Source organism: Manacus vitellinus, unplaced genomic scaffold, assembly GCF_001715985.3.
Source record: "Manacus vitellinus isolate BGI_N305 unplaced genomic scaffold, ASM171598v3 scaffold_0_pilon, whole genome shotgun sequence".
Classification (NCBI taxonomy): domain Eukaryota; kingdom Metazoa; phylum Chordata; class Aves; order Passeriformes; family Pipridae; genus Manacus; species Manacus vitellinus.
Window position 1 is genome coordinate 57431030 of NW_021938789.1, and position 21058 is coordinate 57452087.

Genomic DNA, 21058 nt, shown 5'->3' on the forward strand with positions numbered 1-21058 from the left:
ACATTTCAGCCAGCTGGTCAGGAAAAGCAGAAGGAAGTTTATTTTTCTTCCTCTCATTAATGTCTCTTTCTCAAATTATTTGATCTTACTAAAAGCCTGGAGTCATCCCCCAAAATCTTCTCCTGCTGAAGACAGCATCATATGGTCAGATGGGAATCAGTCATAGGAAAAATCTTTCTCCCACTCAACTCTCTCTCTGCAACACACAGACCCACTTTGCTCCTCTGCTCTGCTCCGGCACTCGGTGCCAAGAGTGGGGTGTGCTTTCAGATGGCAGAAGAGCAAGAAAGAGAGCACAACCCATCAGACTCCCCCTTACAAATCCTCTGTTGAAATGGAGAAGACAGACATATGAGCAGCATCACTCTCTTCTGAAAAGGAAGTGGTCAAGGAAGAGGCACAGAACAGGCAGGCAGTGGAAGTCAGGGACAAGAAATGAATATCCTGTTAAAAGTGGCTGAACATGTGTAGCAGGATGCTCTGTTTCAGTGTTGAACAATGCTGAAACCAGCCTGACTCATTAATCCCAAAGTTAAACATCCTGAAGGTGAGATGAAGATGTGGCAGACCTGACAAAGTACCTGATGAAAGAACAAACTGTGATACTACTGGTAACATATCTAAAGATGTTAAGCTGACACTGCTGGCCCAGAGACAGATGACTGACAATCACCTTATGCTACAGAAGCCCAGTCCCACTTTTTAACGGCAGGGTCTGCTAACAAACCCCTTCTCAGAGTGTGTGTGGAGATTCCTGCCTTAAATGGGGACAACCCTCAGGGTTACTGCTTGAGGCTGAGTGAAAGACATTTGGCCCCAGTCATCGCTATGGGTGAGTAACATAAATCTCTGCTTAATACTTGGTTATTAATACAGCTTTAATATAATTGTTCAATATAATTGCTTTAATATAATTGCTTCAATGTTGCTTCAAAATCAGTGCACTATAGTAATAGTTATAGCTACCTGTACCGTGGGGTAAACAATTTTGATTAAGATCTTTTAATCTAATCATTATCATAATAAATAACTTATTTTTATATAAATACATTTGGTTTGCCACCCTTAATCCTGTGGGACAAATTCAGATAAAAAATATTACACCTGTATAATTCTTTGGACATAAATGTTGACAAAGTCTGGGGCCAAGACTGGACTCAGGTGCACGTAGGCTCCTCTCTGAGGAGTTTAAAATGCAAAGGGGTTCTGTCTGCACCTCGTGACTCAGCGAAAGGGCTTCTCTAATAACCTTTGTCTGAAACTCCAGTTTTGCCTGTGACAACATGCCATTGCAAACTGCTTAGAAATCAGAGCTGCAGCAATGTAGTGGCAGAATATCAATGCTGCCACACTGCTGGTTTCCCAGAAGAAATTTAATTAGTTCATACAACACTGGAATCTTCACCGACGTGGGTCAAGAGAATTGTGTGAAGCCGGTGACAAACATGAAAATCCTGACTCTACTGGAGTTAAGGATTCCAAATTCAGATTTTAGAAGACTCTGGACTTCGTTCTTGGTTGAAACAGTTGGAAAGCCACGAGACTATATAAAAGAGAGAAATACCTTTAATATTATATAATCTATTTTTTTTTCCCCAATAGAAAAAAATCTCAGTTAAGAGAGGGACAGCTCTCTGGAGGTCACTGCTGGTCCATCATTATTACTTATGCCCACTTCTCCTTAAGCACTACAGAAGTGTGTGTGATAGAGTACTGGCAACACTTTTTCTGCATTAAAACAGCACTATACAATTTCACTGCACCAAAGAGCCTGACAGATTTTAAATACACCACATTCACATTTATTTCTTTAAGTATTTCCTTGCCAGGTAAGTTTTTCTCAACTCTAATGAGGACTTCAGAAACAGTTACATGGTCTTTATGAACGCTTTAAGGAGAGGAGGAATGCCAGGAAAGGTAAAGTAATTAGGTCCTCAGTGTGAAATTAGCTGCTAGACTGTAGCCATGGAAAAAAAAGAGAAAGTAAAAGTTCTAGACAAAATTAATTGTCTCATATGCAGTGATGGAATATATAAGCTCCATAGAACCAGGTGACAGAAAACTTCAAGCCAGAGGTAGCAAAAAATGTAATGATCTTAACTGTTAATGACATGTCCATGAAACAGGAGGCAGAGTAATCACTGCCTTAATAACTGCTCACTCTAAGGAGGAACAGTCAATACCAAACTACCCTACACGCCAATTATCTTCTTAATTGTCCCATATGTGTCACTACATACACCCTTTAAAGGCTTCCAAACAAATTTTTCCAGCGGTTTTCCTCAGCAGGCAGACTTCTCTACACTCATGATGCATTTTCCCCTGTTTTCACTGTCTTGCAATACAGTGTAATAGTTAAATTTCGTAGCTCAGGTGACTGCTTCCTAATTTCTCTCTCTTCAAAGCCCAAGAGAAAATTTGTCATTACTTATACTTGATAATTGAACAAGCAGATACACACTGTTTGTTATCTGTTAAGTAAAGCAACACATTGACCCATAATTAAATCAAATGAGAGTCAATTTTGCTTTGTTTGTACAGATACACAGAACAGACAACTCTTCTGAGAAAAGCAGAAAGTATTTTTAAAGGCTATGAGAAAAACAGTTAAAGTGGCCCCTCAGGAGACATTGCAGCTTCAGAAAATACTCTTGCATTGCCAGACTCAATAGAATGCTTTAACAGGTCTCTGTACAGGATCCATGAATTTCTGGCTGTGTGGTCTCAGGCTATTCTGTGCATGAAGCATGGAGAATGAACAAAACCAAGGCTGCACTGACATGTCCAATACATTTGGTGGAAGCAACATTACAGAGGCCACTTCTGGAATTCAGTGCACAGACAACGTGCACTTCCCACTTTATTTCCACTTGAAAAAATTGGCTGTGTCTGTCGTAAATTCCTGTGTTTGGTTTGCATCTCTGGACCTGAGGCTGCTGTATCCTCAATGAAAAATCCTGATGTTACAGTGTCAGTGCTGTACAGCAACCGTGCTTGTGTCTAGATCAGGCACAGCATCAGGAGCTTTATGCTTTAAAGACCTGCACGTCTTCAGCTCCCCCTCACCATGTCAGTACAGGCACACACAGCAAATCCTGTGCTTTTGGCACAAACTGTGTTCACTGCACATACTCCCAGAGCCCTGGGAGTCCATAAGGCTAAAAATCATTTCAGAACCTTGGCAGTGTCACACATCAATTGATCCGAGCTAACTGCAGAATGGGGGATTTTCAAGCATTTCAGCTTTTTTCTGCAGCCTCAAATTTCTCGACAAAGGAGCACCCAATGTCTTCAGTACATCAAAGTCCTTAGAACAAAATAAAGGCAGGATTGCTTCCAGATCAGCTGGGTTTTACGGTCGTTTCAAGGGAGCAGAGAAGGATAGATATTGAATTTTACATCAAACTGTAAATTCATTTTTATCACATAGTCCAACAATGATTTGAAACACAAGGATCCTAACTTGTGAGGGTGTCTAATTTGTATGTTAATAGCTGTCTAACTACAGCAAATTATTTGCCCTTATGTAGCCATGATTCATGGCTGGGAATAACAACAATCAACAGTCAGTGTAAGAAACTTCCAATGCATTGCTATATTGTGCACTAGAATGCAAACTGGCCTCCAGCTCTGGCAAAAGTTCATCTTATTTAAAGGAAACAAACATGAAGCCTTAAATATTTGTTTTAGAGCCCATATTTTTCAGGTCACTACAGCTTGTACGTCACACAGTGATTTAACAGCCTGTGTATGTGAAAGAAAAGGCATTGCTACACAGAGGTAAGCATTTACTAAATCCTAGTGCCTGAATAAACATTTTGCTTAAGTTTTACATTTGATACATCACATATGTATTCACCTGAGGCAATAAGTCCAGGAAATGTGAAAAACCAACATAATAGTGTTCAAAATCCACACACATTATCAGGCATCATTAATTTTACAACCAGGTTTATAAGGAACTGAAATCTGAGGACCAGTGTTGGCTGAACAGATATGGGTGTTTAAGTCCCACACACCCTGATTTGGTTCCTGATACCAAGAGGTATCAGGAAAGGTGGCAATAAGGCAACTTGTCCTCTACAGTGCTTGCTGAAACATGATGCCATATTGTAAAGATACAGAATAAGTGGTCACAAACAGAAAAGAAAACACACAACAGTCTGATCCAGAAAAGTCTTGGGCCACCATTAACTTATCCTTGCCTTGGATATGTAAATGCTATCACACCATCACACCCAAAGAAGAAAGCATTAATCCAGATAACATCTAGAATAAGTGCTCCTGTCAACTCTAGAGGATGAAATCCAGTTGGGGGAAGAAAAAAGTTATAAATCTATATTTTTAAGCATTCTTCAATTCTTAACAGTAGTTTCCTTTGCCATTTTGTATCTAATATTTGGTGGCTAAAGCAAATGTTTAAAAATCATGGTGCAGATAAAGCAAGGATACAATATTTTCAGCTTTCACCACCTGATGTAGCATACTTGTAGGAAGAGAGCCTACAAAAAGAACAAGCTGACAGGTTTTGCTGTCAGAGCCAGCGAAGCCTGTGACCCTGCAAGGGTGGGATTGCAGCAGTGCAAGGACCTTCAATGCCACTGGGTTTGTAGGCAAAACCAACCACCCACCAGTAATATCCTGGAATCTGTCACAGGCAGCACGTTCTCGATTGCCCTTTTTCATTCTCTAAGCAGATTTCAAAAAAAGGAAAGAAAATGAAAGGGACTCACCTTTACACGCTGTTAGGTGACAAAATGAAGGATTCTGAAGCTGTGAAGCTCCTGAGTTCCCCTTGCGATGTTGCCATCCGTGACTGTGCTGCACGAGGAGGTTTGATGCAATCCCCCTTGGAAATACTAATTCCCTGCTGGAAAGGCCCATCCTCTGAGGCCATGGGGAAGACACGGTCCCTTAAGAGAGCACAGACCTCGCAGATCCTGAGCCAGCACCTGCCCCACCACCCTGCCATGGCTCTGAAGGGGAGCTGTCTGTGCCTTCCTTCCTTCCCTCCAAACACACACCACAGCAGGAGCAGAAGGACCTTGTGCCACAAGTTTCACTAGAGAAAGTTGATTTTTTTTTTTCCCAAGAGAGCAGTTAGAGCTCTGATTTTCAAGGCAAAAGGAGGAAACAATGTTGATAATGGATCACTTCTTCCTGCCCAGCTCATCCTGACAAGATGGAGCCTTTCCTTCGGGGAGGGTTCTCCTCACCTCACTGACAGGTGGTGGCTTCTTGGGCAGGAAAAACACCACACACACCCTCCAGCCCCTTGAAGGAAAGGCCTCGTGCCTGTCATGGCCTCAGAGGATCTCAGTGTGTCCCCAGGACTCCTGTAGTGCCCCACAAGTCTCTGACATTGCTCAGAGGAGCTGCCTCCCTCTCACATACTCTGCAGAGCTTCCCAAAGGTTGCCTTTGTCTCCCCATACCTTCCAGAGGGTTCTCCTGTCCCTGCAGTGAAACAGCCATGAGAAGTTTTGGAAAACCCTCCCTGGAAAACACAGAGAGAGTCTGTCTTTGCAGAAGGTGGTTCTTGGAGCTCTGTGTGGGATGGCAGCCACGGGCTGGGTGGTGGCAGTGCAGAGGAAGGTAAGATGTCATCTCTTGCTGAGAGCTTTTTCTTTCCTATATCTGTCTCCCTCTCAAACTACAAATTAATTTAGTAAGGTATATCCAAAAGACACCAGTTCTTTGGATATTAATAACATTCCTTCTTTCCCATGTACGATGACTGTGATGAAGTCACTTACTCTTTGAGTAACTGAGGAAAGCACCATGGATTGATGGTTTTCCTCCGTGGTGCTGCTTCCTCTGGCACGGGACCCATTGCGCTCTGCTCCACTTGCCAGGAGGGTGTTTACACTCAGGGCTGCTTTCATTAGTGATTACACCTGAAACAGATCCCAAAGGGCTTGAGAAAGAAACAAAAAAACCCAACCCTTTTGCTTTTAATCCCAAGATGTTTAATGTTCCCAGGGGGAACTGATTTTGTCTGGAATGGTTGCTAAAACCCTCTACTTAAATAGCAAATCCACTGCTGTTCCAACGACTGAGAAGTAGGTGTCATTAAAAGAGCTTTTTCCGAAGTGCTGACTACTCACTATTTCACTGAGAGGCAGCAGCCTCTGAAAAGTGAATCTCCTCATTTATCTTTCTTCCTTCAACACAAAGAGAAGCCATTTTGACAGGGCACAGACTAAGGGGCATTTGGGGAAGCACACGTGTTGCTGTATATTTGAATGCCATTGCTTTTTACGGCTGTGCAGATGTGAAAACTGCCAACAAATTACTTGTCAGCACTGCTGTAATCATTCTGTAATTTCAGTGCAAGTCTAGGCAACTTCTTACATTTCCTTCAAGCTCAGAGAAACATGCTTCTGAGGAGAGGAATTCAGTATGTGGTATTCATGCTGCTGCTTTATTTGTCAGTTTAATCTCACAATCCAGATGCTTAAAGCAATGTGGCTGTTCATTCTTTCTCTTAAAATGGCAGTCTTGCATTCCCTCCCACTGCTGCTTAGGTACGGGGCTGGCAGGTACTGATGGCCATACCTGCTGTGCTGTCTGCCTAGCTTTCAATAACATTGCTTTTAAACCTTGGTAGGGTAAAAAGCTTGGTCTTACAGACCAGCACGTGCTCTACTATTGAATTAGCACATGGAGAAGGAGCCAACAGAGTCCCTACATGAAACTGGAAAGTATTTTATTTACCTTTCATTTTGAAACTTCCTTTCACTGAGTAAAAAATTGAAGTAGATAAGCAGTTTGACCAATAGCTAACTTTTAATATCACTGTCTTGTCTGCAAATGGATTAAGAGCTACAGTCACAAATTACTTATTTATTTTCAATGTCACTGCAGAGTAAATGTTCTTGCTGGCTAAATGCAAGAACAGCTTCCTGATTATTAAACAGGATTTTTGGTACTGAATTTTTGCAGGGTGGCAAAATATTACAGACATATCCAGACAACCCCACGTTCACTTCCTTAAAATAGTTTTTTATCTTGCTTTTCCACATCTTGAGGATTCTTGGAAATACTTATTCTAATACATCTTGGACTCCTCTGTGCTTTTTTAACAAGAGCTTGATTTCTTTTCCTCAGCTGAACAACACTGACAGCTGCTGTGGCTAGGACTAAGAAATCCTAATTTTGATTACAGGTGTCTTAATTTAAACTATTTTTCAGAACTCCCCATTTAGTCCCTTCCTAACTAGACAGGGATCAGCATCTTTAGAGGACAGTCCCTACATTCCTTAAAGGGTTGGATTTATGATGTCTCTGGCTATGGCCATTTCTCTCCTGGGAATGTAAATGACAACTAGACTAAAGTCAGACAACAGAAATGATATAAACTAATGCCCAAGCCTCTACTTTAACATAAAATCCCTGGCTATGTATTTCAACTTGTTGTTTTTGAACTGCCTGTCCTAAAACTAAGGATTACCTTACATGAGCCTGATCTGAGCTAAGCTGCACAGTGCTCCTTCTGTTATCCAAAAGTGGATAAGCTTCAACTATTTTTCATCTAAAAAGGGTTTGGATTCAGTAGTCAACACTGGATAAAATAACCACAGCTGACAGAGAACAGTTCACGAGAAAGCTCACAGGTGATTCTTACACACCCCACCAAGGGCTCTTTAAGTGTACAAAGGGTCTCAAATGATCAGATGGGAAGCTCCCTGAGACAAGCTGGCAATGGCCTTGGGATTTTTATTGCTGTCAGCTCTATGGGGTTATCTGGGCATGCTTTACCTAATCCATGACATATCACAACGAGGGCACAAGGGACTTAAAGAAAATGACTGGGTTTTTTTGTTTTGTTCATCATTTCCTCAAGTCGTAGGAAACTATTGAATAAAGCTGACTTTCTTGAGTGGGATTTTTTAATCAGATAACCAAACTCTTCAGCTTTCAGGGAGAGTCTGATGAATTCAATGATTTGATAACTTTTATTAGTTAACTTTGGTCCAACCATAAGGTAATGTGAAAGTGGTTTGATTGTGGTATTGTTTTAAGTTTAGTGTAATTATAGCAGTAGAACACCTTAATAAATATGTTTTCTTGATTTTATCATTTTTTCATGCCAGCTGTCTACTTCCAGACAGGTATGATTGGATTATAAGTATTTTCTTTGACCTTCACCACTTATGGACATAAAGGAAAACGGCCAGTTTTGCCTAAGGTACCTGCATATACATGTAAAATTAAATCTTTTGCATTTAGTTTATGTTCTTCTACCAGTTGTGATAGGATCTGACATGACATAGAAAAAGCGCACAACTATTTTTTCCATATCCATCTATTTGGACTATTGTTTGTCTTGCTCTCTTTGTTGTGGTAAATTCAGACATAAATAACCCGTTATAAAAGTCTTTGCAGGGAAAAGAAACAGTGGATGAGTCACCAACTACCTACTAATAAAACATGGACACATGATAAAGAAAAGATCCATCTTAAACAAACTACATCATTTTAAAATGTGATAGTCTTAATCATACCTAATTTATCAATGAAAGAAATGCAAATTTCTAATTTTCTTTTGGAAAACATATTGATAGGTGAAATTCATCACAATTCCTCCAGCAGATAAAATGAAATAAAGTAGCCTTAAATTTAGATTGCAATCTCAGAACTGTGATAGCAATGTATTAGATCTTGCATCATTTGCAAAATCTTGATACAGTTAGCAACTTGGAAAAGTGTGATTAGTAGCATTTTCACTGCTGAAGTCTACTTCTCAGCCTCTAGAATATATCATCACAGTGATGGTAATTTGCTGTAGAATAAGGTACAGAGAAAAATGTGTGATGTCTGTATTCCCACTGGTGCACTATATATATATATATGTGTGTGTGTGTATATATATACACATAGTTATGACAAAAAATATGTATTACTGTGTACTACAGTTTTTGTCCTTTTGCTTTATGTCCTTTTCTAGACAGTGGAAGAGGATGAAAATTATCAGCCAACAAAAACTACAGCAAATACCAAGCAAAGAAATAGAGGAGTTTAAAGTACTGCTGCCATTCCAAGGTCAAGTTCCCCTTACATGGATCGCTTTAGGGAAGCAAAAATGTGTAAGTATGAGCATCCAGCAGCTTAAAATAGGAATAGATATAATACACTTCTATCTACCTTGTGTGCTGAACTAGAATTTAAGTTGCCTTAATTGCTATCAATCTTCATTTTGCTCTTTCAATAATGTGTTACATTAATAGGAGATATTATGACACATTTTCTTGTCAAACCTAGTCATGTACCGAGCAGTGCACTGCGAGAAAATGATTGAGGAAACTGTTGAAGTGGAATAAAAAGTCTTTACTGCCATACAAGAGGGCTGAGCTTGCTATTCTACTTTTTAAGTTTTAAGCATGCTGATCAAAAATGCCAACACCCAGGATACTTAGTTTTCCTGACAGATTTGGCTAATTTCCCTAACTTTTTTTCATTTGTTCAATATCTAATTTCAGACGGAATGAGAAGTAGTTTTTTTCCCCAAATAAGAAGTACACTACATATAAATTGTCCACTGACCTATGGCTCTACCACAAATTGAAAATAAGGACGACCAGAAAAACTGTAACAGTCATTCCCCAACTGCAACTCCCATCAAAACAAACCATACCTTCCAAAATGAAATTTGGGACTGATATAGAATACTGAAGGGGGACATACCTTGTGTACCAATTAATCAGTTATTTACCTGATTAACTGATTTTAAAATATACATAAAGGCTTCACCAAAATCCTGTTTTGTGTTGTGTTACGAATAACATTGCAAGAATATTAGTTATAAAGCATACTTTTTGTTTTCCCATTGTCATATTTATTGTCCTATTTGTGTTCCATAGGCATAGATTAACTTCATATTTATGGGTATATACTTTAATCTTACAGCCTATGATATTTCAAAACTTTATTGGAGGACCAGATAATTTTCTACTAAAGGGTAAATGAAGTGTGCACCTGCAAATGTCAAGTTTATCTATGTTTATCCTGCCTTGGATGCAAGACATAAGCCTAAGTTTAAGAAATGGAACAAAAGTCAGAACAAAATGTGTTCTATACCCAATAGATAAAACAAATGCGCATTTTGAAGAAGCTAAGTAGCAATTTCACCTGACATTTCCTGAACTGCATTTGATTATCCTTCAGAAGATTAGGTGGGTAGTTTCTGATCTTTTTGGCTCATGATTAGAATAATTTTGTTATGGGTTCCAGGCTTTGGTTCTCTCACTGGAATCCACACCATGTCTTTGCCTTCTTAACAAAGTTTAATGAAAACTCATTTTAAACCATAAATTTTCCAAGCCTTGAAGAAGGTGTTCTACTTAACATAACCTACATCCCTAAAGGCTAATCTGCAATATTATCCTTACTGCATAATAAAATCTGAACTGATTCAAAAAGCCTACATTTTACTGAATTTACTCCATATTTGCAATTGACTGGGCATATCAAAGGAAAGTTGTCACACAGAATTTTCTCTTGGTGAAGCTGATCCCTGCTATTGAGGTGTCACCTTATAGCATGACTCATACATACTATTCACTGAGCCCACATATTTGGTCTATTTTTTTTAAGAGTACTCAATTGAGCAACTCTGCAAGTGCTCAAAGGGCAAAGCCTGTACAAGAGTTCTCCTGACCCAGTTCTCCATCCAGGTTCCCACATTATGAGACAAACACAGCAGGTAGGTAGATTATAAAAAAATTCTGGCAGAGGAAAACTAGGTACTTGAATATTCCAGTGGTGTCATATATCAATATGGTAGTGGTGGGGATTTATTGAAATATGGATGATTCAGATCCAGACTCACCGGACTATCTATCCAAAGGAGGAACTTCTCATGTGTCTGGTTATCTTTTGTAATACCATCCTTTTTGAGAACACGAGCTCATACCTGCTTAAGTTGATTATTAATTAAATAAGTAATAATTAATTATTAATTAGATCATTACTTAAAAAGGAGACGAGGTTAGAGCAAGATGAAAGGTCAGGATATTTAGCAGACCACAGGATCATGACAGTACTTATGATCCATGAAGGTGCAATGACAAACTGTGAAAATACCCAAAGATCATTGGATCCACACAGTTCCAGGCCCAGCTAATACGCCACTATCCTTCTCCCAGACCCACCTCCCTGAATGAGGAGCATGATGAGCAATTAGTTCTGTGTGTGAGCACATGATCTTGTTTACTGCCATTACTGAGGCTCCATGACATCAGTGGCTCGAGGGTCCTATGCAATCCCTCAGCCTTTGGGGGTATTTAAACTCCTGGTGCTCAAACCAATGCAAGGATCCAAACATGGATCTGGCTGCTGTAAGTGGAGCATACCTGGGAGTAAAAAGATCTGTTCATAGGCCCATCACTAAAAGTCAACAAACTACTAGTTTTCTAAAAAAATTCTAAAGTGTAATCACAACGTGATCAGCAATTGAAATGTTTAAAACATTTTATGATGCTCATCACAGAAAAATGTAAGCAGCAGGAAAATCCCTAGTGTCAAAGATGTGCATTACTTGTATAGAAGACACCTTATACTGAAACAGGAGGCCAGGCCCAAAAGAGTTAACTAAGAAATTTGGGCCTGTTAACAAGCTACCAACATCCAAAACAATCTGTGCTCGTTCTGTTCTACTTGCTGGACCAAAACTTAAAGAACGGTAAAAGAATGATAGAATAGGCCTAGAGGTAATAAATTAAGATGCAGTAGGATAAGGTAGACATTTGAATAGAAGAAACAGGTTGGGAGCCAAGGCCTTCTCCAAGCCTCAGTGAGCGGGTCAAGAACAACAGAAGAGAAGGGAGGTCAGGCCGAAGAAGATGAGAATTAGCCCCCAGACCCATGGGATGAAGAGTGGATGTCCCACCAAAATTGAGGGCCAAGAGAAGGACCGCCCCAAGCCCTGCCTGAGCTCCACCTATACTCTACCTGTTATTAATATGCATAGATAGATGTTGTAATCGCTTGAATATGCATTTAATCGTATACGAAGATTGTATAAAAACTGCTGATTTTGTGTGAAGCCTTCAAGCAAGTTTGTCCAGCGTGAGCTGGCTTGCTCCCAGCGTTGAATAAACAAATACCTTACTGCTTAAAGATAAAAAAGTCTCTGAGCAGTTTCTTGGGCCGAGCTTTTCGGATTCAATAGCAACATTAAGTAGCAGTCAGCTGAAAAGAGAATCCATAATTAGGAAATGTGCCTTTCAGGACACTAATCATAGGAAAGGATAGATTTGAGTTAACATCACTGTAGTTACAAATCCATTGACTTGGTCACAGGAGCTTCCATTTAAAACCTGCCACCTCAGAGCAGTCTCTTTCTCCAGACACTTAACAGACTCAGTAGCTGGAAGCTGCACCTCAGGCACAGAAATTAGTGAGACTTATCTTTAAAGCTGGCTTTTTCATAAGTCAGTATCAGGTATGTCGTCTGCTTCATCCTTCAAACAGAACAGTGGCATTTTCTTAACTCTACATACCCCCTTGTGCATATTTGTATTCATGTGTGTGTGCGTGTCTGTGTCTGTGTGTCTGTGTGCATGCAGTTAATAACTTGACAGGCATTTCAGTGCCTCAGTACTGCTAGAAGTTGTAATTTTTTTCTTTTTAATGATGTCCAAACAAATCATCTCTTAAAAATAAACTGCACAGTAGCACAGTGAGAAGCAGAATTTAGCAGGCGGACGATCAAAAGGAATTAAGTGCCAGAGCTCTGGCCTATGTGCTCGTAAAAATTGATTTGACTTAATAAGTTTAATGCAAATAAGTTTAATGCATGGTGTGCACTGCTTTCCTGTTGATTTTTAAAAAGTGTGGGATCACATCTCTCCTGTCAATGTCCACTAACTATGCCCATGACTATGCAAATATAAACTGGGTGCTGCACTTTTTATTTTTTTAAACTAACTCTTATCAGCATTTTATAGCTAAGCACACTAACTGGATTCACACAAAAAACCTGCTAACAGCTACTACTTTCCATTCATATGAAATGCTCACTTCTATTTCCCATACTGATATTAAAAAAGTAAAAGCCTTGATTCTAAATTCCTTTTAATAACCTCCTGTTTCAACAAAGAATGCAGGTGGTATATCATGAGAAGGTAAAGGGAGCTGTTAAAAGTACTGTTTTATATTACTTAATATGTGAGTTTGGGGGTTTGTTTTTATTTCAGAGTGAAAATTAGCTTTGCCTGTATCAAATATTCAAGTGTAAAGAATTAACTTATACAAGCACGTACTTTGTATTTATATCAGGTCTTCTAATCAACCTCTAAAAGGTTTTTTAATCCTTGGGTGTGAAATCCAGAGACATGATGCTTATCAATCATATAAGAGATTGTCTTGATACATTGTTGCCCTCCTTACCTTCTCGGTTAAGCACTGTCCTGGTCCCTTGCTTTTGTGAGAATGTAAAAACAACCATTTTTCTGCAAAACCATCTCTCCTGTATGAGAATGTATGTGCGTGACACCTGCTTGCCCGAGCAGCCACAGCTCTTACAACAATCCTGTCATTTCTTCAAGGACATTTTTTAATATTTATGTTGATAAACCAATAGTCTATGTCCATTACAGCTGCTACCATGGTCACAAAGAAACAAAGTATGCCAGCTCCAGGAATATCTCAAGTGAAGACAAAAGTCAAATGCAGTCTAAAAGGCAGAGCTTAGATGTGACCTTCCTTACCTGTACTTGACTAGTCAGGGGAGATCTCTTTGCTCCCTGATTTTATTGCTTGTATTTATCTGCTGGGTGTTTCATATACATCCCCCAAACTGAACTGAACTGAGTTCCACGACATACCACAGAGCCATACAGCTGCTATATGGAAAGAGAACCCAGGTGCCATGACGCAGTATCGGGGTGGGAAGGGACAACTGTGCTTGCTTATTGCTCCCCAACACTGGAACATCATGCATGGAACTGAGTGGTAAGAAGGCTGGGATTTACTGAGCAGGTTTTTTGGGGATTACTAACTCCAGTTGAGTCTGGATGAGAGCTGCCATATTTTAGGTTAGGCAGCAGAATTTGGCTGCTGGAAACCAGTCCCAGTGTTAACCACAGTAACATCAGTCTCATCTTTGTCACTAATTTTCCATCTGGAACCAGAATCAAGTCAGATGACCCAATTTACATAATTCCTTTGAGAGAAGTTTGTCATTATTTCCTGATATTCTTGTAACAAAAATACTAAGAGCCAGACTTACTAAGAGCCACTGATAATTCATTAGCTTGGGCTTTTCTAGGCCTCCCCTTATTACCCGCCATACCAGAGAAAAAACAAATTCAAATAGAAAGTGTTGAGAATCTACCTTGATTTAAATAAAAAATAAACTAAAGTTCCTATTTATGTGGTGTATTTTAACCTTTGATAAGTGCCCAAACAAGTTGGAAACCTAACACCACTAGATCCCATTCAGATTCTTTTGAATATTTTACTGCACATATCCCTTTCTAAAAGAGACCTTGCTGAAGGCGTATACTTGCTCTGTGTGCAAGTTCATTAAAAGTGTCAGCTATTTATTATAATCATTTACAGGAAACTGCCATCAACTTCCTTGTGTACCAAAAGAGTATTCACAGACCATAACCACGAACAAGCTTTTCCTGTGTGGGGCCTTGTACAAACAAAAGTTTTCGCAGTTCTGAACCAAAGTTCAGGAACGTGAATGCTCCTGAATCCTCTCACAAAGTCTGATCCTTGAAGTTTCTCACCTCCAGTGCCCCATTTCTGATTCTTTGCTCGTGAATAATGCATTCAGGATCAGACCTTAAACCTTTCTGTGTTTCAAAGTTTATGTTAAGCTTTACGCTAAAAGAAAACTTCTAAGGAGTGGTATCACCCAAGGGGTGAATTCTGCTCTGCTTATGCATGGCAGTTGTTCTAATTCTGTTCAAGTCAGCAGTTTAAACTGCTTTGTCCTGTAAATTACAGCAATCACAAATTATTCTTGCATGAAAAATAAATACCCATGTGGACTTTGCTGGGGAAAGATAAAATGAATACAACAGTATTCTTCCCTTGTTCTGTTATTCTCCCAGTCTTGCACCTGCAGCCTGCTCTGTTGGGGCAGGCACGTAGCAAACTGATTGCTGCTGGGACAGAATTAGCCCCTTCCTTCCTCCTCTTCCTGCCCCTTAGTTGAAGTCACTGGTTTTCATTAGAGACTCAAGGACACACGTGCACTCAGAACCTGTGGGCAGGCAGAACTGCTCTGATCGAGCCCCACTTCAGTCAGTGACGACAACATTATGACCAGGAACAGCCAGACAGGGCTTCAGCTCTTCAAACTCCTGACAAGAACGACAGACTTGGTCTGGGAAACACTCCCCCATGAGAGCTCCTGGGAAACATCTTCCTTTTCCTGTTTCTCTCTCTCCTTTTTTTCCCCCAGAAGCAGCTTTTACCATTAGAGTCAGCATATGCCACCAGGCATGTTGCAAGCCCTGCTAAAGCTTTGTTCATGTGAACCTATCCTTGGTGCAACACTTCCAACAGTGAAACTGTATTTGACAAAAATATGCAAGTGTAACTATAATATGTACCTATATACATCTACATATAGGTGAAAAAAAAAATCACAGCTACTTTTTCAATTCAACTTCTTATCCCAGCTTATTTAGAAACTGTTTACATCTACTCTAATAATATCAAACATCTTCTCTGCAGTAGAGCAAGTACATTTATGTACTGGGTTAGGACTGTACACAGAAATGTGTAGGGCCTGTTTAGTTGGGCAAAGCAAGCAGCACGCAGTCCAGTTTGCATCTAGAACCCTACAGCCCTTAATTCCATTAACAGCAGCTGTCACATGACTACTAAAGGTTGTGATCCCTACAGGATGCATCATTAAATGCACAGGAGAGCTCTCACTGCCTTGCCCAGCAGAAGCAGCATTTGTGTACACACACTCCCACTGTCAACAATGGGCAGCCCAGCGCAGAACACTGCAGACTACAGCTCAGAAACATCAGGGCACACTGCTACTTAAACATTCCCTGAATTAACATCGCAAGGGGAATTGGTGAAAGCATATTTTTACTATCTCACTAGAGCTGTAGGCTTTTTCTCCTTTTCTCTCTTACATTGCCATGAGAAAAAAGTGGCCCCGGTTGACACGGAAGATAAAATCCATAAGCATGCAAAGTGAGACAAAGGAATTTTAAGACTGTCACTTTTATTAGCAAGAGACAAAACTCCTAGGCTGAATGCTAACAGCTTTTTAACTTATTTCCATAATAACCATTAGCTCCCGGTGCTTTCTAAATGTTATCAAGAACCTTGCAGGTAATTAACATCTCACTGTATATATCTCAGTAAAACAACTAAAAATGCTAGCACATAAACAGAGATAGCAAATTATGCAACAACCTTCTACTCACAGTGCTGATAATACAGAAGGTGAGCCATGTTTTATCATACACTCAAAAAGAAGGTCTATTTGCTACATTTTGGCCATTCATGGGGAACTTACCTTCCATGTGGTGACAGATCATATAAATCTAGATATCAACAGCAGGTCAAAAAGAAAAACAGCAAAGAAGCAACCCGTACTTACTTCCCAAGTTCCAGCATTGGGATGGTGAAGATGTAACACCAGAAAAAGCATGCCATGTCACCTTTTTAATAGTCTTCATCATGAAAGATGTTGACTCCACCTGTTACAGTGAACAACTCTCTACAGATCAACAGTTATGTGAAAGGGATTTCCTTGTGGGCATGTGAATGTTTTGTTTGTTTTGAAATAGAAAATGCAGGACCCACCTGGTTGCAGCAAGACTAGGAACAATTAATTTTTGGCCATTGCAGGCTTTAAACTGTTGTATCTTTGAACTTTTCTTAAATACTTGCTCCTAGCAGTGAACAAGACCTGCGAGTGGGCTTCCACCAACTCATGTGGGAGGAAACCCACCCTCATTGACATGCACAATATGCCCTCTGGGCAACACCACCATAATGAAAATGAAAAATGAGTAACAAACAAAAAAGTCAGAAACATAAAAAATAAACATTACATTTATTTAAATAAAAATATATACACAGTGTTCAATGGACATGGCTTACAGACAGCAATGAAACAAAAATGATAAATTCTGAAATATAAAAAGCATTGAATTGCTATCATTGTGCTTCATTTCTCTGAACAAACACAGACTGAAGTCCTGTTAATGTTACTTATACATAGCCCTGTGTGCTCCAGAATGTAAGACAGGAACATTACAAGGGACAGCTACACAAAAGGAAAACAAGTACCAAAGTAATTTGGCATTCTAGAAATTTTAAAGTCAGACTATTCATAAACAGAACAGAAATGCTGAAAACTTTTAAAGTATTTTGCATGCATGGAAAGAGTAACCAAACACCCTTGCCAACAGTTAGAGATTTAAGTAAGAGCAGAATGGTTCAAAACCCACCACTCCAAACCCTGCAGATCCAGGGCCTCTCTTATCACAGTCAGATTCCTCCTGTCACTCTTTCTCCCAGTCAGAACACAATCCATGTGTTTTGTGCTTCAGCTCTTTGGAATACAAACATATTGGCTCACAAGTGACTTCTATTTTATTTACCCTGAAGTATTAAGTCTCATATCTGAGCAAATGCGAGTTTTTAAATGTTGAATCGTGAGTATCATGCTGAAATCCATGGCTGTTATATTACTTATTCAGCAGATGCTATGAGAGAAAGAGCAAATAAATGTTTGAGTGCTGCAGAGTGAAAGTTGAATGCTCTGGCAACGCAACAATCAATGTGTTGCATGACTAAGGGAAAAAAAAGCAATGTTCTAGAGACTGAAGTCTGGGATTTTTTTTTTTCTCTTTCTCTTTTTTTTTTCTTTCCTGTAAAAAAGCATTTGTGTGGTTTTTTGGTAAACATGCCATTTACAAGGTAAGTCTGTGTTTTAAAGAGCAGCAAATTATTTTAAAGCATTTCCATTGTAAACACCTGCTTTTAAGCTGAAAGGAAGTGAAAAGCAAGAAGCAAATTCATGTCTCATGGCATTGCCTATACAGTACACTTCTTTACAATAAAAAAAAGAGCATAGATATCAATGGTTTCAAGTTTACAATATAGCCAACTGACAGAATATATGTTTAAGACTATTAACTGATTACATACATTAATTCATACAAGTAATTGTGCTGCAGTTTTTAATGCAATTGCCTTTTTTATTACACCAGTTGATGTTCACTGCATTTTCTGCTTTTTATAAATGGACCATAGGATTTCATGAACTTGTGTTTGATCTAGAAATAAAAGTAAGTTTTTCCTGAAACTCTTAATAGGCATATTATACAGTGGGCTTCAAAATGATGTGTTGCACTTCTTTATACCTAAATTACTAGTGGAAATTTAGAATACCATTACAATTTATTCCATTGCAAATAAGTGAATTTTCATCAGGAGTGATTGATTTAGACACAGAAAGTGTTTGTTAATTTCCTTATTTCACTTACGTAACAGTGAAATTCAGACAGTACAAAAATTAACGTTGCAAAGGACTTCATTAAGGCTCTTTCTCAGTTAGTATTTTGTTTCAGCTGTCCTCCTAAATTATTTTATCTATATACCACAGACATTGCTAGTACTCCATCAAAATACACCTTCACATAGACAAAAATCAGATAACATAATTAAAAATTTCTGTTTCCTAATTGCTCCATAAAAGCTGAAGTATAAACATTAACAAGAACGTGTTTTAAATTCCCCAAAAGAAGACTGCAGAAAAAAAGACCTGCCTGCCTAATAATGTCAGGCCTATGCATGTTATGTATTATGACAATATTACAATCATCTCTGAGAAAAAATTATTTAACTTTCCTAATTTTTTTAGGCATTTTATACTAGCTCTCAAGTTAGACACTAGTCTGTGGTACAAAACTCCCATATAAGCATGTAATGCATTGTACAAATATTCAAAGCTATAAGCCCTTATTTCAGGATTTCTCAAGACAGATCCTGATGACCTTATTTCTACAAATAACATCTTCTGTGAGTAAGACAAGATTTGGCTTTAGATGCCAGACATATCTTTGAATTTTTATCTTTTAGCCCTTGAGAACTGCTCTCCCCTCAAAGCAGATTATTTTATACCTTACAAAAGGCAAGGTATAAAGGTAAGGTAAGGTACCTTACAAACTCTCTCAAATGTTTTAAGAGAGCAGATATGGAACATATCTGCCACCACCAAAATCAGTATGCTTACCTTAACCCTTTTCAAAACAAATAATCTAGTTTGCTTATAAAAACTAGTCTGTTTAATTTTACTCCTCTGATATCCACAGTGAGCTACAAGACTGTGTGTGAGGCCCCAGGCTTGAAGCAGCTGCTATAAAGAGTAATGTAACTAATGCTCCAAGCCACGTAACTATCAACCTGCAGCAAACTTCCCTTTGATTCTTCATAAAAGGCAAACCAGAGAACCCAGTAATTTTGAATCCATGATCAGCTGAAATCTCAGTTGATGGCACAGCCCTTGTTTTCATGGACTGCATTAGCAGGCTACAGCAAAACAACAAAACTTTTGAGCCTGTTTCATTACTGAGGCAATAAGGCTCTTCCAGAAGTGTTGGAACCACGTCAACAGGTTTTACAAGGGTCTCGTGACCTACAATAAGATGTTCTAATCAAAAAATTTGTGTGAAAGTTTTCAGACTTACTCAGCACAAAACTCACCCCTACTCTTCTGTAATGGCCCAAGTACAGTCAAGTTTCACTGCAGCCCACTGATGTGAGTTTAGGGGTTTTTTTTCTTAATTATTTTTAGAAATGAGAGATTATTTCTTTTCAAAAGCACATACTGTGAGTGGCTGTTAAAACAATAATTCAGTGCCCATTTTTCTTCTTCCTCACCAAAAACGTGGCTTCAATGTGAAAAACATGTTCAAGACAAAAAGTAAAATGGCAGGGGACAATTTAGAACCCAAGTAGGATTAAAATGCTGAGGCAAAATCTTGAAAGATTATTTTCCCGATAAGAAAATCTAGATAATTTCATATTTTGAACTTAACAAAATGCCCATGGGACTCAGATAAAAATACCCACAGTACCAATCAGTAAATACCATCCCCACGCAGAATTTCTGTGAGAAGGCTGGCATTTCCTACTGTACACCTGTGGGGTTGCTTCAGAGATGCACAAGGAATTTATCACTATCTCTAAACTGCCCATGCAGGGCTTTTTAAGCTAATAATAAACATGTAGATAGTGAGGGCTAGCGAGACAACCTGACAGAACAAAACATGACTTTCCTCGGAAGGTTTACATTCCATAAATCCACAAAGAAGTTTTGTACAGATCAGCTAAGTTATAGTTAAAGGCCCAAACACTAATTTATGCACACATCCAGCCATCCAATAAGTATTGCCCACTTGTACGGGTACATGACAAGAAAAAAAATCAAGGCATTATGTTCTCATCTGTCTGAACTTATCTGTGATGCAATGCCAACTCTTCTGACATATATTGAAGTAATACATTATGAGAACAAGGAGGTAACTAGTGACAGCACATTATATAATAGAAATAAAAAACTAATGCAACAAAACACTATTTACATTGCCTACTTTACTTTGATTAAAAAAGTTCCAATTAGTTAATATATTGAATTTCTGGCTCCACTGAAGTCATTAATCAGTAGAACAAGGATCTCTTTCAGATGTTTTCCTAGAAGCCCCAAAGCTTAATCTTGCAAATATACAAGATGGATTTAATCTTAGCCATATGATAGATCATTTCCAAGTGATCACCCAAACAGAATTTGCAGAAATGAGCTCTTAAATTCTTACTACTATAGTTACAGATTTATACCTAGTAATGGGTATTAATGGATTAAAAAGAACAAATTATAACTCATGGTTTATCAAGATTTCTTTGACTTCCATAGGAGTAAGGAAACATTAACTTCTTTATCCATGGCAATTACAATTTCCTACAGATGCTCAAATTCCCAGGGCAGTTACATTAAGATAAATTTCTCATACTTCTGCTTTAGATATGAAAATTAATGTAATGACATAAGGGTCAGTTATATT